Source organism: Dasypus novemcinctus, chromosome 27 (genome assembly GCF_030445035.2).
Source record: "Dasypus novemcinctus isolate mDasNov1 chromosome 27, mDasNov1.1.hap2, whole genome shotgun sequence".
Taxonomy (NCBI): domain Eukaryota; kingdom Metazoa; phylum Chordata; class Mammalia; order Cingulata; family Dasypodidae; genus Dasypus; species Dasypus novemcinctus.
In genome coordinates this window covers 2,499,770-2,519,526 of record NC_080699.1, presented here as the reverse complement: position 1 = coordinate 2,519,526, position 19,757 = coordinate 2,499,770, and the positions used below count along the sequence as shown (strand labels likewise).

Here is a 19,757-nt window from a genome sequence, read left to right as displayed (position 1 = left end):
GGTGTAGCCAGGTTGTTTCCACCACAGCTTCTTTGAGTTTGTCTCATGGTTTATGCCATTCTGCAGGGCTTCAGCCACTGGCTAGACTGAAGGGATTTTCTGTTTGTCGCCTGCCTGCTCTGCTGTAGAACTCATGGCCCATCTCCAAGAAGCAGCTCAGGATTCCATGTAGTTGGAAAGAGAGAAGACTGTGGGTTCGAGTGAGAAAGTTGCAGTACTCATTTGTTATGTTATTGTTTCCTGCTTTTGGAGGGTCCTTCGCATGCGAGGCTCACTCTGGGGCTCGTTCTCGTTTCGTCCCTGCAGCCGCTCTGGCAGGTTCGCATGCCGGTGCTTTGTGGACGCATGCTGAAGTCTTGGCGCAGAGAAATCCGTACCCGGCCCAGGTTTCCAGGTTTCTGTCTTCTCTCAGCTCTCTGTGTGTGAGACAGACCTTGATTTCCGGACCACAAATCTTTTCAACCTTGCTAGAGTAAAGGGAGCTTTCACGGGTGGAGTCTTGGAAAGCCCAGTTGGGGGAGATGCTGGGATTCAGGAACGGGAGACACAGCAGCCCTCGGCTCGGTCGCCCATATCCCTTCTTCTGAGCTCTCTCGTGCCCTCGGAGGTTTCCTCTCTGTGGCTCCCCGTGTCTTCTCCGCGGCTCCAGGCTGTGGGTTACCCGTGCAGCTCGTTCTCCCCATGACACCACGGCTCAGCAGCCCAGACCTGGAGGACTCGGCTCCCCAACTTCCAAGAATCCACGTATTCAAGAGCAGCATTTGCTTGGCCAAGGCAGAGCAGCCCGTCCCCTAAGAAGGTGTTGGGAGAAAGTAATGGGCATGCCGAAGCACGCTACATTTTCAGATATTCTCTTTCAGTTTTTAGAATCTGGATGACTCGTTTTGCTTGGTTTCAGTGAAGTTTCTTCTATTCTGGTTCTGGTTCTTTCTCACTTCCCTCCTCGTAATGGTGAGCCTGTTTTTTCACGACGTGCCTCACCGTTACCTTGATCGACTCCAGTCGACAGCACAGAATTCCACTATTCCAGCCTTTTCTTCTTCTCATGGTCATGCAGCATCTCTTCCTTCTGGGGAAGTTCAGTTCTGTGGCTGGTTAGGTAGCTCTTTGTTTTACTCAGCAACGATCTGAATTTGTCCTTACTTCCCGGAAGGATAGTTTAAGTCAATCAAAAAAAAGGAAGGGGAGCAACTGTGGCTCAAGAGGAGGCTGAGCCCACCTCCCATGTGGACCGTCCTGGGTTGGGGTCCTTAAGCCCCCTGAGAAAGCAAAAGCAAACAAGCAAAGCAAGCCAACTCAGGGAAGCCAGTGGGGCTCAGTGGTTGAGTGACAGCCTCCAACATACAAGGTCCAGGATTCCATCCCCAGCCCTGACACCTTTAAAAAAAAGAAGAGGGACTCTTTTAATCTTTTAAACAAAACCTCCCAGACATGCTGATATAGTCCCCGTGACCCAGGGCAAATATGGAGAACCATTTGGTGGAACGACTGGTGTCTGGGGGAAAACGCGCTGTCCCGAGCTGATCGAATCAGCGGCTCTGACGCCGGTAAGCCGAGTAGACACGCTGACCCGGTTCAGGGGTACCCTGAATCCTGTGCTGAGGAATCGCCCCTCAGGGCTAAGCTCCAGTGTCCACCTGTCTTTCCTTAGGGTATGTCTAAAATTTCTCTTCATGCCCACAGTATTATGAATGTTCAGTAAGTAGCAAACATGATTTTGGGATAAGGAAGTCTGGGCAGAATCATAACAACTTCAGGCTTCTCCGGTTACTTTTCTACTTCCACAAAGTCTTTTTACCTTAAATAGGATGTATAGCAAGCTGATGGGATCACTTTTAATTAAACGGTTTAATTAAAAGTCAGCGTTGTTATCAAAGTTTTGAAACAGAATAAATGGACACGCTTTTGACCGCCTGCCCAAGCCCGAGCCTTCGAGAAGCAGTGACGGGGCGGGGAGACGGGGGCCAGCCGCTGTGCTTGCTGGGTGCAGCGTGTGGCTTCATCAGATACAAAGAGGCGAAAACGCGGGCTCTGAGAGATCGTTATGCTCTTGTATATCCTTATGAGACCCTTTCCCCTCAGGCCACGTCAATGGCTAGGACGTTTGCGATATGGAGCTATTTAATTGTAGCAATGAACACCCTATACAATGCATCAAATAAAATAGATTCCATGCACCAACTCAGTCTAGATAAAGAAAAAAAAGTTGGAAGAAGGAGTCCCCCTTTCCCAAAAGAGATCAAAATTCAGGGACTGGCCAACATTAAGGGGGAGAAAAAGAATTAGGTAGAAAAGATTTGTCTTAAAACCCTTCGTAAAGTGTTTTTATTTTTATGCTTAACAAATGAAGCCTTCATCATCTTCGCTTCTGGGAACGGTTTCAGCCTAAGAAACGCCTGGAAACCCGCCGTGTTTAGCGCATTCCCCGTTGGGCCTTCCAGCTGGCCCCGAGCCAGGGAGCGCCCTTCCAGGGCCCGAGAAGGTGCGTGCTAAGAAGTGGGGGCAGCCAGGCGGCCTGGGGGTCTGCACGTCCACGCTGGCCCCCGGTTTCCCAGACGCGGCCCCGGCTCCGCTCCGCCCCTCGCGAGCTCTCACCAGGCCGCAGCCCCCGCACTCGGGTCTCCTCCCGGCGCCCTGCTCAGAACATGCCCGCGCCCCCGGTGCGTGCACTCGGGAGCTGTGCAGAACGCGCTTCTCGAGCTCACCACGGGCGAGTCCCGTGCAAGCCGAGGCACGCACGGCCCTGCCTTGGGGCCGCACGGCCTTTGCGGGACCCACGGGCTTGAAGCAGCGTCTCGGGGTAGATCCGGTAGACGTCCTCTAGAGCTCCTGCAGGCATGCGAGTGCGGGTCGCTGTGGGTACAAGCAGGGCGTGGTTCTTCATTGCCTGGAACTCACAGTCTAGAAAAATGAGACATGGAGGCAGAACTACAATAGACAGTGGCGCGTGGTAGGTGGCACGGCGGTGGCAGGGATCCTTGTCCCCAGCACAGCGATGGCTTGGGAGCCAGTGTGGACACAAGGTAACGCTGGGCAGGGCCAGGGAGGGGCATCTGGGTGGACTATGAGCAGCAGCCATCTTGGAGGTTGGACAGCTGTACTTCTTGTCATTCCTTTTTAAAATACTTTTTAAAAACAGGTATTAGGGAGTGGATGTAGCTGAAGCAATTGAGTTCCTGGTTTCCACATGAATGGCCCCAGGTTCCATTCCCGGTGCCTCCTAGAAAAAAACAAAAACAACAAGCAAAACAGAGGAGGAAACGCACTCAGGGGAGCCAGTGTGGCTCGGTAGCTGAGCGCCGGCTTCCCACATACAAGGTCCTGGGTTCAGTTCCCTGCCCTGGTCCCTCAAAAACAGAACAGCAAAAAAAAAACAGGTATTACCTTTCCTGGTTTTAAAAGTAAATAAGCTCTCAGTGGCTCAATTTTGGTGATGCTCTTTCATGATTTGTAACGCATGTTTCACAACAGTGCAAGGTGTCGGTGACGGGGTGGTGTTTGGGACCCCTGTATGGTGCTACCCGTGTTTATTTTGTATGCTCACAACTTTTATTATACACTTACTGTTGATGTATATTCATGAAAGAGTGATGTACTTCAATAAAAAAAATTTTAATGGAAAAAATGTAAAACAAATCAGTAGATAATTTTGAGGGGGCTTTCCCCCATTTTCAAAATTTAAGGTGTACTTGACATATTGTAAAGTTTAGCCTTTTCATGTACAGTTCTCGGAGTTTTGGCAAGTGCACAGTTATGCATCCACAAAGTCTACTGAAAGCACGGTTTCATCACCGGCGTCTCGTCATAGTCAGCCTGTCTCCCACGCACAGTCCCAGCAGCCACTGCTCTGCTTTCAGTTCTTCCAGCTGGGTCGTATCGAATGTTGTCCAGCTGGAGCCAGACGGCATGCAGCCTTTCCACCCGCTCCCCGCACTGCGCCTAGCGCAGTTCATCTCCATCCGAGCGCTGCGTGTAGCAGTTATCCGTGCCTTTTCAGTGCCGAGGGTATTACGTTACGTGACGGTACCACCTTTGGTTTATCCACTCACCAGATGAGGGCCATTTGGGTTGTTTCCACTTTGGTGCTCATGAGAGCATCAATTTTTATTTCAGCTAGTAAACACCTAGAAGTGGGATTCTTGGGGCACATGGGGCAATCTGCTTTCCAAAGTGGCTGCACCACTTTGCTCTCCAGCCTGCAGTGTCTGAGTGCTCTACCTGGTCCACACCCGCCCCGGGCTTCATCTTAGTCATTCTAATTTGATGAAATGTGAGTCTCTGGGCTTGCTTTCAGGTACAAAGATAACACCTCCCCTCTTGGCTTAAATCAAGCGTGAGAATTTGTTAAATGCTTTGCTTGTGAACAGTCAAAAAAGCATAAAACTGGATCCCTCAATTCAGTGGATCTTTACTGCACACATTCCCAAGCTGTATTCTGAGGAAAACTCAAAGAACTGGTTGGATGATCAGATATGTTAACAAATCCCTCTCTATTAGCCGAAGGAGACCTGATGCAAAGTACCAGAAGTCTGTTGGTTTTTATAAAGGGTATTTATTTGGGTAAAAGCTTCCAGTTACAAGGCCCTAAAGAGTCCACTTCAAGGCTGCTTTCTCCCAAAGTCAGCCACCTCGTGTTGAAGCGAGATGGTGGGCGTCTCTGCCTGGCCCCTCGGGGATTCCTATGTCAGTCTCTGGTGTAGGGCTCATCTCTTTCTGGGTCTTCTCAGCTGCTCTGTTCTCTTCAGCTGCAAACTATCGATAAATGGCTCATCTCTCTTCCCAGGGCTATAGCTATTTGAGCCTTTTCCCCTCTCTCATGTGACAAAATTCTCTCCTCTGGCACCTATGGGGCTCTCTCTCTTCCCATGTGTCTTCTAGAGTGAGTGCCCATTTATATCAGCCCCCCAAGGGGGCGGGTACTCAACCCTAAGCCACGCCCTACTGACGTGATCTAATCAAAGCCCTAATCTTAGCAGGTAATTTACTAGACATGCCAGCTGAATGTAATACAACCAAAGGGGGCTCGCACCAGAGGAACAGACCAGTTTACAAACATAATCCTTCTCTTTTTGGGGGGATTCACAAAAATAACGTCAAAGTGCCACATCCCTTTTCTGGAAATTATCAATATAAATTAACATGTCAATGACCTTGAGATGGCCAGCAGTAAAGAAACTTGGTTTGTTTTACCCCAAATCTCCCAAACTTATTTAACCATGGAATTCCCCCCCTTTTTTTTAGCAAAATAACTTCAAATCTCATGACCCCATTGCATAGTTAGGAAAATACTAGTTTATTGTTTCATTGGAGAGATAATTCAGATACACAGAACTGCTAAATGAGGATAGCAAAACCTATTTCTTAGGTTCTTAACAAGATTAAGTGAGATGAAATGTGCAAAATTACCTTTTACAAGGTCTGATATGCAGATGTTCAATAAATGTAAATTAAGAGAGAAGAAACATTACAAAGCGTTGTATAGGAGAAAATGCCAATAGTAGGTGACCCACTTGTTGAGCACTTATACATACAGGCACTATGCTATGTTCATTACATGGATCACCTTGTTTAATCCTCACAATAATCCCAGAAAATGTAGGTAGTACTCTTGACCCAAGGCATGTAAGTGAGGGTCAGAGCCACAATTCAGAGCCAGGTACGGATGACTTCTCAGCAAACTCTTACACTCTAGGTGTACCACCTCTCTCAAAACCAGGTGTGCTCCAACAGTCCAAGAGAGGGAAGGCGTGGAGGCAGGCATCTTTCCCCACTTACCCCTAGAACGGCAGGGACTGGAAGTCAGTGGAACTCAGAAGGAGACACGTGGCACCGTGGGCACCCCTGCCTCCTGCCTGCGAGGCTGACTCCCCGTGGCACTGCCCAGCCAGCTGTCCTCTCCTCCTGCGGGGACCAAGCCGCCGTGGAATGCTCAGTGGGATCTCCCCCATCCAGAGAGCTCAAGTGCTTAGCTGACTTGCCAAAACTGTTGATGGACATTCAGCTGCGATTCTATGTTGGGGTACACCATGATGTAGAGATCCGTGTTCCCCCGTTTGGATGGACAGTTGTCACAGCACCATTTATTAAAGACTCTGTCCTTTCCCCAGGGATCTGTAATGTCCTTACTCTCTCTAAAATTTCCCTGTACACGAGTCTATTTCTGGACTCTCTGTTCTAATTATTCCACTTCACTGATCTGTCTGTCTCTCCCAAAGCCAATTCACATTGTTTAAATTACAAGGCTCTCTCTAAGTCTTCACACTCCCGGTAGGGTAATTCCCCAGCCTATCTTTCTTTTTTCCAGAAATACACTGACAATTTTTGGGCACCTATCCCTCCATATGATTTGAGAGTCAATTTGTGAAATGAATCAATGAAATGAATAGCAGAACGCTTTCTCCAAAAATAATATTTTGTGGTCCCCCCAACATCTGAAAACGAGTCAAGCCTACCATGCTCTACCTGGAATACAGTCCCTGGACGGGACCTCTGAGCTCGTTCTCAGCCCCGGAAACCTCCTCTCATTCCTCAGGGCCCCCTACCAGACTTCAGAGTCTCCACCGACACAGTCAGAAAGCCAGAGCTCTAACCTGGCAAACGACGGACTGGGCACCTCCAGGCCACGGGGCAGAGGGCCGGTGTGGGCGCTGCGTGCTAGCCCAGCCCCTGAGCGTTGTCTCAAGGCCCGCCCTTGGCCCGTGTCCAACAGCTGGAGAAGTGCTCTCTAGGCAATCATAGGTAGTTTGTTCACAGAGAAATCTAGTGTCGATTAAATGTGACTTATTTTTAAAATTGAAGCAAATTTGTTTTCCCACACGGATAAAGAATCCCCCTCGGAAGGCAAAGAACTAGAAACGTGGATACCGCCCTTGGAAAACAGACTAGTAGAATTTTTATGATGTAAAAATCTCTTAGATCACGGTCCATCCCCTTTCAAGGGAATATTACTGAACAAACAAGATGAGCATCAGTTAAAAGGTAATTTCCTGAAATAGTCTCATGTGGAACAAATTGAAAATCCACAGGCCTCAGCAAGGGTTTTTTTTTTTTTCATTCCTTGATCTTTAAAAAAACTGTTTCCCTCTTCACTTCCCAGGCAGATGTTGCAAATTTCAGGAACAGGCGGGGATCTCTGGACTGAAATGGAAAATTGATCCACTTAAAGATGTAAAATTCTACTCAAAATATTTGGAATATAGTAAGTGGGGCCTGGAAAGAGGACGCCCCTGACTGAGAATTTCCTTCCTATGTGATGTAGACGCCATAAATCTGGCAAAGAGCAACCCCGCCCTGAATCTGATGAATAATGATTTTTCATAACCTTTGTTTTTAACAAAATGGCCCGTGTGTTGACATTATTTGAAAATCAGGTGGTACTATTGATCCAATCTGGCAAACTCTTATATTTTTGCAGAAGTGTTAGAGGTACAGTAAGGGATGTGGCAACGGGCCTTGTTTTCAGAACACATCTTTTCTTAGCTTATTCTTCCTTTTTCCATTTGAATCTCTTGTCCAGACTGCAGACTCTATTGAAGATTCAGTTTTTCTTTTAGCGAGGAAAAAGCCACTAGGGTCTCCTTACCCTTTCGATGAACATTTATTAAGTGCCTTGTATGTGCCAGGCGCTTTGCAGACCCCGGAGGCCCTACGAGGAGATGTGGCAGCCCTGGGTGCCCACGGGGGTAAGTCCAGAGGCCCCAACAGACGTCACGTAACCTGGGGGAGACGTGCGGGGCACCCTGATGGGAGGCAGCTAGGGACTGCGCAGCGGGGGCCCAGCCTGGCCTTGCGTGAGGCTCACACTGAACCTGGGGCTGCGAGTCAGAGCCAGCCGGTGTGGGAGAGGACGGGGCGGTAGAGCGCCGAGGAAAAGGAAAGGGGGTCTCTGAGGCAGAGAGGGGGCGTGCGGAGAGGGGCTGACCGGTGGGCGCTGGTCCAGGAGCCAGTATGGTTCAGATGTCCAGGCCCAGTGCAGTTTCCAGTCCCTGTCTCAACGTGCCTACTAGGCATGTGGGATGGTTCTCCCTCGTTTGGTCCAGCAGGAGACAGCGAGAGCTGCGCAAAGCTGGCCCGGCAGGAGTCCTCTCTGCCCCGGGCAGCCCAGCAGGCGCAGGCGCTCCGAGCCTCTGCCTGGCCAGCTCCCGCCCGTCTCGTAGGACACAGGACGGCATCTCCTCTAGAAAGAGGCTTCCGGAGCCCTCCTCCCCCAGCCGGAGTTCCTGCTACTTTCCAGAGGATCTCCTGCTACGCCTTGAGTTCCTCAAGGTTAGAGACAAGTACAGGCAGATTCACAGGAGACTTTGGCACCAGAGAGCCTGAAACTGAAATCCCCTCTCAGCCACAGGCCACGCGGCCTCGAGAAGGTCCTTCCCTGCACCAAGCTGCAGCTTCCTCCTCTAGAAAACTGGGACGATGATGGGATATCCCTTTTACTGCAAATACTAGAGAATAACGTACATGAAGTGCAGAACGCAGCACCCGGCTCCAATAGCGCTCCGAAAATTTCTAAGTGAGGGAGGGAGTGAATAAATGAGCGAATGTGAGGTTTGTTCCCAGGGTTGTTTCTTCAGAACTCTCTTTAACTGTCGCCAACCCCATGGGCCTAATCTTGGGCATTGCCACCTCGACCAGAAACCCCAGAGGCACAGGTAGCCCTTAAATGGGTACCTGCTGAGTGAGCACTTGGGTCCCAGTGGCTGCTCAAAGAGTGTGGCTTCTCATTGCGTCCCTGTAAGTTCCAATGCAGACTTGCAGCTTCCTGTAGGTAGAAAAGAAAGTTCTTACAAGCTGGTCCAGTCATTCGTTCATTTGTTTATTCACCTGTTCATGAAACATTGATAAATCACCTACTCTGTGCCAGGACCGTGTTGGGTGTTAGAGATTTCGTGGCAATTTGATGAGCTGTTTTATTTACTTATTAGCCTGAGTGCCGTGGGTGTAATTTTTGTTCCAGGGCCACCCTACTTTGCGTCATGCCCTGCCTGCTCCTGCCTCGTGCCTCTCTCCCTTCACCTCCTCTAGGTATAAATATGAAGATATCCTTACATATTCTGTTCATTCCAACCATGGGTGCTGAGCACACAGAGGCTGAAAGAAAGGCTTTGCACACCACTGAAGTGGAACTGCAGGCACGGTTACGTGAAGAGCAGAGGAGAGCGCAGCTCCCTGCCCGGCGTTTCGACTGTTGACCGTGGGAACCAGCCCCCAGACAGGACGGCTGGGTGCTCTGTCCTGTGTGCCATCTCGCCACCTTAGAAGCTGACACTCTCAGGGTGTTGCTAAGGGGGTGAGAGCCAGAAAAATGACCGCCAAGGATCCGAGTCAGCAGTCACTGCCGTCTCGCTTGGGTGTGCATGTGGCCTCAATTTACAGAGGCTTCTCTGTTTTAGGATTTGCTCATGGCTTACACCATGCTTTCACTCAAAACAGGAATTCACTTATCTTTTCCTTTGGCAAACATTCACTGAGGGCTTACACGTAAGTGCTGACTAAAGTGGGATTGCTCTTCTTTGGAAGCACAGTCGACTGGGGGAGTGGAGGGTGCTAAGCGAGCCATCGGGGCGATGCGGTACCAGGCGGTGCTTCCTAGCGTGGCCGCGCTGTGAGCACTGCGGGGGCAACTGGGCACTTACCAGCTGGCAGTGTAAGCGGGGCCGGCCACCCAGCCTCTCTGAATCAGTTTCCTCTCCTCCTGTAAGGCAGGGAGAGCAACAGCATTACCTTAGGATTGACTTTGTTGAGGATTCAGGGCAGTCATCTGTGTAAAAGGCTTCTCAGGGTGTCCGGGACACACCTTCTCAGGGTGTCCTGTACATGTTAGCTGACGTTTGTCAGCTCTTTGTTTTCATGGTCATTATCAGAGGCTATGAGAGTCAGAGCTCTGTGGGACGCGGAGAAGGATGTGGCCAATCTGACCAGACAAAAAGCTTCCTGAAGTGGCATCGGAGGTAGGTATGGATGGCTGAACGAGAGGCAAGCAAGGGAAATGCCGTGGAAGGGCATCCCAAGCCTCTGGCACGACGTGTGCAAAGCCCACGCACAAAGGGTAGGGTCCTCATACCAAGTTCTGGTCATCATAATGCAAGACCCATTCAGAGAACTGTTGGGGCAAGTTCTATGACATGAATGATTGAGAATGGCCAGAAATTAGCCTTAGACAGAGAAAACTGGGTAGACAAAACCGCCATACAAAATCAGATAGATGTAGCTGGCAACAAAACAGAGTAGACATGGCTTCCAACAAAACGAGGTACACGTAGCTGCCATACAGGCTCCCAACAAAGCAGGGTAGATATAGCTGCCATACAAAGTGGGGTAGACATACCTGCCCAAAAAGAACAGGGTAGACGTAACTGCCATACAAAACCAGGTAGAAGTGGCTGCTGTACCGAACAGTTTCTCTGTAGTCACTAGGAATCCAGAGCAGGTTCTGAATTACCTCTTTTAGCGCCACCTACCATCTACCTAATCAGCAGACAGGCACGGAAGCAAGTCCACACTCCTAGAGGGTCTGGAAAGTGCAGTGTGGGAAATGAGAGCGATTCTTTGGTACTACTAGCTAACGACTGTTTGAAACTACAGATTAGCAAGCGCCTTCCTAGCACAGGCTGCCGCCAGCCTCCTGAGAAGCCTGTGGCCTGGCGTCACTGAGACATCCAGTTCAGGAGACGCCAGATCAGAAAACTAGGAAGCAGTGACGTTGGGGCTGAGAAACCAAGGCCTGTGACCTTGAAGAAGTCATCTCCTCCCTGCTGGGACTTGGGTCGCCAGCTGAGCATCTCCCGCGGGTGGGAACTGCTCACCTGTTCAAATGTGGATACGTCCCCTCGCCGTCTTCACTTCCTAAAATCCTGCTGAGCCCTTCTCTCACCAGCTCCTCTCCAGGTTCCGTCCCAGCTCTGTGCTTTCGATATCTAGACTTTTCAATTTTATGCTCACCCTATATCGTGACTTTCTCCAACCTTACCAACCGCAAGTTTGCTATTTAGTTGACGTCACTTTACTCCAATCTAGAGGTTTTTCTGGCCTTCAGCAGAAGTGTCCTCTTGCTCACTCCCTCTTGAGAGAAGCATCTCTTTTCCCCACTTTCCTACCCCCTGTGCTTCCTGTGAGGGTCTCTACTGTGTCCTGTTCGCTGGCCTGAAAATATTTGCACTGTGAATGGTCCTCGTAGGAGACAGCCGCTGGCGGATGGTCCCCCGTGAGCTGAAGAGCCCGCCCACAGATGGGGTCCCACGTGTGCCCGTGTGGTCCTGCCGTCCTCCGTAGCATGAGCCCACAGCCCACACCCGTCCCCTGACCCGCTGCCGACGGCCGATGCTTGGCCACTGGGCAGCCGGCGCAGCTCCAGCACGCGTGGGAACTGGGCCGGGAGGCGACGAGGCCGGGGGCTGGCACCAGGGTCCCGAGCATGGGCATAGGGGAAGGACATCCTGCAGAGGCTCGCACCTACCAGGACAAAACACGCATCAACTGCTCCGTCGCAGGCAGCGCTGCCATCTGCGGCAGGCGCCCTTGTCCGTCGGCCCATCTCGACTGGAAACCGGGCGGGGGCCGTGGTGCCATTTCCCCGCTTGGTAGGGCCATGACTTGAGCAGGAGCATCGTGCCCTGAGCGCCCGCCGGGGCGGCCCCTTCCCGCCTGGCCTCGCCAGCGCCACTCCGTCCCCCTCCAAGCCGTTTCCCAGACTCCCTCGCTCTCCCTCACTGAGTCTTGCTTCAGCTCCGCCCAAGCCCAGGCCCAGGAGTCTCCCGCGCTTTTTGCCTTCCATGGACACAGCATCTTAGCAACCCTTTTCTAGAGCGTGGCCATTTCCTGGCTCTATTTAAATACAGAATGGCATGGTTCACCCATTTTTCAGGTCAGGCCCGATGCTTTCTGGCCAGTCATCTGTCCGTGCTCCGAGCATTTCATCACCATGACACTACCTCCCATTAGTAAAGCTGTCGACAGGTGGCCGTGGCTGCCACAAACACTGCCTGATATCACAAGAGCCGGGCAGCCTCAGTTTGGGCCATCTTAGGCTTATGCTTTTAGCCTCCTTTTATACCTGAGAAGATAGGCTCAGAGAAGCTTGCGGCTCCATCTGGGGTCACACAGCTAGTAAGTGGCAGAGCTGGCACTCAAACCGATGTTTTTTGACTGTAAGTCCAGTGCTCTTTCCTTGACAGATGTTCACAGGAACAAACAGACAGGGACAGAGAGAGTGGACTAAATCCAAAGACCGTCACCTATTCTTATGGGTCAAGTGACCCTTTCCAAGCCAGCTCCCAGCCTCCCTCCACCCTCCCAGCAGGCGGGAGGCTAATCTTTCTAAAGAGCCCTCTGCTCTCTGTTTGGTACCTTAATCCCACCATCCCATCTGTTACGCCTCTGCATACAACTGCCCGTGGCCCAGTTAATTGCAGCGATTCGAGGCAGAGTGAGAAAGCAGGAAACTGGGACAAAACTCCTTGCTTCTGACGGGGTGGCCGGGGCCTTAATTTTCAGGAAAGGCGTACGACCGGGATGAGCGATGGAGGTGGTTGTAGCAGGCGGCATTGAGCCTCAGACAGCTCGTGGGCTCCCTGCTGCGGGATGAGGCTCAGCCCCGGGTCTGCAGGGCCCCCGACCCGTGGGAGAGCACGAGGCTGGAGAACCAGGAGCAGGGGAGGTCCACAGGCAGGAAAGGCAGAGGTGCTGGCCCTCGGTGACTGGACAGAGACAATCGGGCTCAGAGGCACAGTCGTAACGCCCGTAACGCCAGGAGCAGGACAGGTGCCTCCTGCCCGCAGGCCTTGGACCAGACATTGGGATTTAGAGTCAAGTGCCGTGTGCCGGCATCCAGCCTCAGGGGCAGGCTGGTCTCAGAACGGAGGCAAAACCTGCTCAGCCCCTGGGTTCAGGGCCATGCTAGAAGTCGAGCTGCAGAAGGAAGGATGCAGGCCTGAGAGCCAGGCAGAGCCCGGCATCTCCCAGTTCTTGGCGTGGCGCCATGGCCTGTTTTAATCAGAATAGGCTAGGTTCTGCTGCAGTAACAAATGGCCTCAGCGTCTCAATGGTAAAAGTCCAAAGTTGTATTTCTTTTGTTGGTGTGGGGGCAGTGGCTCTCTGCACCTAGTAGTCATCTAGGGAACGAGGACGATGGACAGCCACTGCCCTGAGCGTTGCCAGTTGCCCAGGGTCTTGCGATGGCACATGAATTCTTGGCCGGCTCATAATTCCCTGGCAGAGCTACTCCTGGGCCCCCACAGAGGGCCAGAGGCGAGGGCCACATTCAGGCAGCAGCCCCGCAGCGAGGCTCACGATGGACTGTCTTCTTCAACCTTAGCTGGGAAATTAAAGGCTGCAGTTGCTGAAAGCTGGAAGACATAGACCTTTCCATCCATTTGACACACATTTAGCGATCGTCGCTGTGCGTGAGGTACGCACGACGGCCGTGGTGTGCAGACACGCTCCTTTCCTCCGAGCCTGCCCGGGCTAGCGGGGAAGAGCACAGCCCCCGAGCGTGGCGAGAGCTTCGACGAAGCCCAGGCCTCCGCGGCGACACACCAGAGGCGGTCATCCAGATGGAGAGGTGGGAGGCAAACCAAGAAAGGTTACGGTTAACTCCCTCATTAAACACACACACCGGAAAATGGGAATAAAATCGTAAATGCTTTCCTAAGACTCAGTCTCTAAAGGCCCCTAGATCCATAATCCCTCCACCCAAAGCCTCTCCCCTCCGTGCACACCGCGTCGCTGTCTCCGCTCCCGAGAGCAAACTTCCAAGAGGGGAGCCTGGGTGCTTGAGGCCGGGCTGCAGGCCCCGGGCCGGACGGTGACCTGATTTGAGAAGTAGTAAGAGCCTCTCTCTCGTTAACAGCCAAAATGCTCCTCCTCAAACACTGCCTCGGAGACCTAAGCTCCCTACTTCAAGCCCTTTTCTGGTTAATGCATGAAATATACCTGAAGGGTCCCCGCTAACCCACTGTCAGTCCCCAGCAGGCCACTACTGGGCTTCAGTCTTGTGGCATCCAGCCCCTCGCTGTGGCCCGTGGCCTGTGACATCCCGCTGCATGGGAGCTTGTTAGAAATACAGCAACGCAGCAGCACCCCCAGGTCTGCCGAATCCAGCGCACCTCTTGACAAGAGCCCAGGTGACATACGCACGTTAAGGTTCGAGATGCACTGGCCTGCCCAGCTGAGGAAAAGAGGAATGGGGCTGCCAGCCCCAGAGGGGGCCCCTTGTAGCTGTGAGGCAGGCAGCCCTAACAGGGAAGGAGCTGGGCCTCGGAAGCAGACCCCTTCCTGTGAGACAAGGGTGGTGTGGGGGAATGAGAATCTGAGGAAGGAGGCGGCCAGGAAGCAAGGGGGCTGGAGGGAAGTCCTGCCCTCGCACAGCCCACCTGGGCCTGCCCTTGGCGCTGCCGGCCTCGGCTGGAGTTTAGAAGTCAGTAAAGGGGGCGGACTTGGCCCAGTGGTTAGGGCGTCCGTCTACCACATGGGAGGTCCGCGGTTCAAACCCCGGGCCTCCTTGACCCGTGTGCAGCTGGCCCATGCGCAGCGCTGATGCGCGCAAAGAGTGCCCTGCCACGCAGGGGTGTCCCCCGCGTAGGGGAGCCCCACGCGCAAGGAGTGCGCCCTGTAAGGAGAGCCGCCCAGCGCAAAAGAAAGTGCAGCCTGCCCAGGAATGGTGCCACATACACGGAGAGCTGACACAGCAAGATGACACAACAAAAAGAAACACAGATTCCCGTGCCGCTGACAACAACAGAAGCGGACAAAGACACAGCAAATAGACACAGAGAACAGACAACTTGGGGGGGGAGGAAGGGAGAGAAATAAATAAATAAATAAATCTTTAAAAAAAAAAAAGGTCAGTAAAGTAGGGGTGCCAGGGGTCCCTCCCCGGGGCCCTCCTCCCTCCTGCTGAGCCAGCCTGGGCTCAGCTGCTCCACCAGCGTGCGCTTCCCCTCGACTGGGTCCCCGTGTGCCGAGCACGGGGCACGTGGGCCGGAAGCCCCCCACAGCCTCGTTAATCGGCACAAATTACACACGGGGAGACTCGGGGGGACCCAGAAGTCTCCGCTTTTCACTCGGGAAGATGGAGGGAAATTTAGAAACTGGCAGCGGGAGTTTTTATTGAACGAAAGTTTAAAATGGGCCGTGACGTACAATCCGACCCTGATATTAGGGTCTTCTAAACTTGACATAGCCCAGTTCTTCCAGCTGCTCTCTTTGCCGCAGCTTAGCAACCCGCTGCTCGCGGCCAGGTGTCCACGTCCGCGTCTCTAGTCGTACTGTTGTTGTTATTACTGGGCTTTAGCTGCTGAAGTAGCTCTAACAGGCAATTTCAGTTTATTTTTATGGAACTCAAAAAGTTGGGTTGCCCTAACTCAAATAAACGCTGATATGCCAGGAGTTACATCTGAACCGAGGGAACGGTTAATTCTTTCCATACCGTTTTTCCACAATGTGGCTCTAGCTGTACTTGAGTCAGAAACTTTTCTGTGAGTTTTGGAGCACATCCAGCAAGCATTTCCACCCAGAAGACCCCAAGTTAAAGTTAATCGTTTCCTGTTGCAAAGCCCTATAGATATTATTTTCAAAATTACTGCTCTCAACAGGCTAACAGCTGAAGACTCTCACTGGCACTATTATAACTTCACTAGCAATACTTATTAGTAATATTATTTGCTATTTAAGCAAATATAGAGAAGCAAAACCAATATATTAAGGCAATCATGAAGCAGATAAAACAAGGGCAATACCTTATGTTACTAAAGCATCTGCCATTTTTCCTTTATTCTCATAAGCATACAAACCAATCTCCCATCTTAAAATAATAATACCCTCCAATATGCCTTCTGCTCTCTCTCCGTTTCTTTGCTCTCTTTTTCAGAGATGCTCCTTTAGAACGTTCTCCAAAAGCCGTGACGCCCTCCTCTCTCCTCGTTCTGTGTTGACCCCCTTGCAGGAGTGCTCATCTGAGCATTCCGCTAACGACTCCCGTCAAAGCCATCGGCGCCAGTGCACTGTTGACCCCAGTGGCAGCTCTCAGCTCCCCCCTTGCTTGGCCTATCCGCAGCACACAATCCACCCACAACGCCCTCATCCCAACACACTCTCTTCAATTGACGTTGGAGATACCACACTCCCGTGGTTCTCTCACTCCCGTGCTGAGCCTTCCTCGCCTCCCACGCTTCCAAAAGCAGTCCTAGAGCTCCTCTTTTCGTCGTCTACCTCACTCCCTAGGCGAGCTCATCCAACTTCAGAGCCTTCAGTACCTTTTGTATGCTAACAACTCCCAAATTTATATCTTTAGCCTTGGTCTCTCTTCTAAACTCCAGGCTCATATATCAATTGCCACCCTGACATCTCCACTTAGACGTGCAAAAATCTTGACATATCTAAAGACAAATTCCTTATTTCCAACCCCTCCAAAATGAAGCAAAACTATTCTTCCCACGGTCTCCCTCACCTCGGAAAACAGCTCTGCATTTCCATTTGCTCAGGCCACAACCTTTGTACTCACCCTTGATGCCACTCAGCCGCCCCCGGTCCAGTCGTTGACACGCTCTCGCCTCTGCCTTCCGAGGCTACCCAGATCCTGCCCACTTACCTCCCCTGGTCCAAACCGCCATCCTCTTTCCCCAGAATTCTTTCTGTAGCTCCTTACTGGTCTGCCTGCAGTTATTCCCGTACAAACTCTTCCCCGCCAGCTTCCAGAGTGATCTTTGGAGACAGAAGTCCAGTCTGTCACTCCTCTGCTCAGAAACCTCTAACGGCTCTCCATCGCACTCACAGTAAAACCTGCAGGACCCTGCGGGACTGTCACTCCTCTGCTCAGAAACCTCTAACGGCGCTCCATCGCACTCACAGTAAAACCTGCAGGACTCTGCAGGACTGTCCCGCCCCCTGGCTCTCCCTCCCTGTCAGCCACCTGAGCTCATCTGCCACTCCTCCTCTCCTGCACCGGCCACGGGGCCCTGGACATGCTTCCTGCAAACCTCAGGACCCCAGACCCGCCTGACTCTCCCCACACTTCCTCCAGCCAACGTCTTATCCCAGAGGCCTCTTGCTTCTTGTCGTTTCCCACAATGACATTTCAGCAGGACTTTGTAGGTTTTGGGTAACCACTTACCAGCTCGATGAATGTTTAACTCTCTCACCTGCAGAATGGGGGCAGTGATGGAGCTTCCTGTAGAGGGTTGTTACTGGTGAGAAATGAGGTATGTGTGTGACACACCCAGCACAGTGACTGATGCATAATAAGTTCCCAATATATGGCAGCTGTTACTGCTGTTTATGAATTAGTGAGTCAACTAAAGACATACTGGAGTTTTTTGGAGATTTGCATACCACATGATTTTGAAATATTGCTCTACTGTTCCATGCCAGCCACACTAAATTTTAGAGTCCCTTAATTTATAATTCCTTTTGGTCTGTGCCCTAAAACTTTGAGATAAGCCACCAATCAGAAACAAGCTTAGTTTCTGATTGGAAAGAGATTGGGGACAGGCAGACCAGTTCAAGCCAAACGTGGTTTTTAAAGTGTGTTTGTGTTTTGTGAGGTCAGTTCACCCTAACTGCAGCTGTATGGAGAACAAGTTGGAGCACAGTACCAGTGAGGGTGGAGAAGTGTCAGATTCCTCTAGGTCCTTGACCATGTTGTGAAAAAGAATTCAAGAACACGCCCGAGCTCTGCCTTACATGGTTACCTTTTAAACTATTAATTATTATAATAATAATAGCTAATAGCATTATAGTACTCTTATATAATAGTATTATAGTCTATTATAATAATTATTATAGTTTAATTACCCAGCTGTTATTGGTCACCCACCAATGGTGGGACCAAGGGGAGGTCCCAGAAAGAGAAATTGAGACCTCAAGGTCTCAGCAAGGTCTTGTGGTCACGTCGCCTGTCGGCCACGTTGTCTGTCAGCCACATCGCCTGTCGGCCATGTTGCCTCTCGGCCATGTTGCCTCTCGACCACGTTGTCTGTCGGCCACGTTGCCTATCGGCCACGTTGCCTGTCAGCCATGTCGCCTATCGGCCACGTCATCTGTCGGCCACGTCGCCTGTCAGCCACGTCGTCTGTTGACCACATCACCTGTCGGCCATGTTGCCTGTCGGCCACGTCATCTGTCAGCCATGTTGTGGCTCGTCCTCTCCTCATTTCCCTGGCTAAGCCTCAGCACAAGTTGAAATGAATTGAAAATGCTCAGATTGGGCGACTTGTGGAATGCAGTCTGGACCACGTCGAGCCCTGAAAGCGCTCCTCCTAATTCATCACTTTTTCCTCCGCAGCGCAAAGCTCCCTTCGTCAGTCCTGCGTGTTGATCTCAGGAGGCCCCAGGTAAAGGCGCTGGTTTTCTGAATGGGGCTTCCTCACGGCTGCTGTGTCCTCACAGGAGTCAGCGGCTGCCTCTCACCCCGTCACATGCGTTCATGTGAAGAGTTTCGTTACCAATAATACAGTGGTCTTTTGTTTGTGGGTTGTCATTGTCATTTCCCTTTCCTCAGTGAATAGAACTCAGTTTAACGAAATTACAGCTTCACACCAAAACACTGGGTACACCAGGAGAATCGCAGTGTTCCTCCTCTGTGATTGGACTTAATGCTCCATTGTTTCGTCTTGTAGAAGTAGTGGTTACAATAGCTGGGCCTCGAACTCCTGTAGCCCTGACACTTCACTTAATTCTGTCTTGTTTGAAAAGAAAAGTTATTAAGTGCAAAGACTTGCTAGTGTTATTTCATTCTGTTGTTGTTAGAGGTGGTGATTTCTATTGGAAAAACTATGTTTCTTATCACATAACGGACTTCCCTTGGTCATTTATTAAATTTCCATTTACTCCTTGCCCCTCTGCTCCCAGAAACCCGTGTCTCCTAGCGACTCTTCCCTCTTCACCTCCTAGTTTATAGGCAGTATGGCTGTTATCAGAGAGGTATGCGTGTTGAAAGACAAGAGCCCCAGGAAGTTCCATTAAGAAGGATACATTCTCCACTGTGTGGTAAATAATGCCTAGTGAAGGCATTGAAAACACAAAAAAGGTGCAGCACTGAATCAAATGATGATGTTACTTACCATTACAACTCCATTGCCTTGTGGAACAGAATTATCAGAGAGGATTTCTAAAGGTGCTTTTAGTACTTTCCAAAGCATGGTGCTTTGTCAACATAGAAGCTATTGCTATTTAGAAACAGTATTGAAGGTATCTTATGTTGACGACACAACTAAATTATTTCAAGTTATCCAGGAAACAACAGATTTCAAAGGTTTACTCTAGGAAACAGCGCTCAGTCAATGTCTTGCCCCGGCTTTGCATGCGCTCTGGTAAGCAGCTGTGGAGTTAGCGACTGGCAACGGTCACGTGCCCTGTGGCCATTCAGAGTCGCCAGACTCAGAATAAAAGTCAGGACGTGCCCGTGGGTGCCCTGGCGACGCCTGCAGCATCTGAAACGCAGAGCAAGGAGGCTGCCTCGGTGGCCGCCAGGGCCCAGTGGAGCCGCGGCAGGCGGCGGCGGGGCCACGTGCACCCGGGACAAGGGGCTGCTCAGGGCTCCCCACTGCCTCCTCGGTCCTCGTCAAAGACTGGACTGCGGGACGAGGCTCGTCACGAGGACAGCTGCGCCTGTGGCTCTGCGGTCATGTTCGCGGCCGCCCGCCGAGGGGAGCCCCGCTGGCCCCCGCCCGGCCGAGGAGCGCGCGCGACGCCGCGACAGCGCCCGCTGGTGGTGCGGCAGGGGCGCCCGGGACCCGGGTCCAGAAACGCGGGGCAGAGGGCGAGGC

General features: G+C 51.6%; 1 protein-coding gene and 1 long non-coding RNA gene across 2 annotated transcripts in view; one reads left to right on the top strand and one right to left on the bottom strand.

Annotated features, from left to right (window-relative positions):
- MAML2 (mastermind like transcriptional coactivator 2) overlaps positions 1-19,757 on the top strand; it is a 309,818-nt gene that overhangs the window by 257,473 nt on the left and 32,588 nt on the right. The window lies entirely within an intron of this gene.
- On the bottom strand, positions 5,275-19,677 carry LOC105745166 (uncharacterized). The gene is made up of 3 exons (XR_001117984.4): positions 19,250-19,677; positions 9,633-9,691; positions 5,275-8,758 (listed from the first exon to the last, which is right to left on the bottom strand). It is a non-coding gene; the product is annotated as an uncharacterized lncRNA (long non-coding RNA).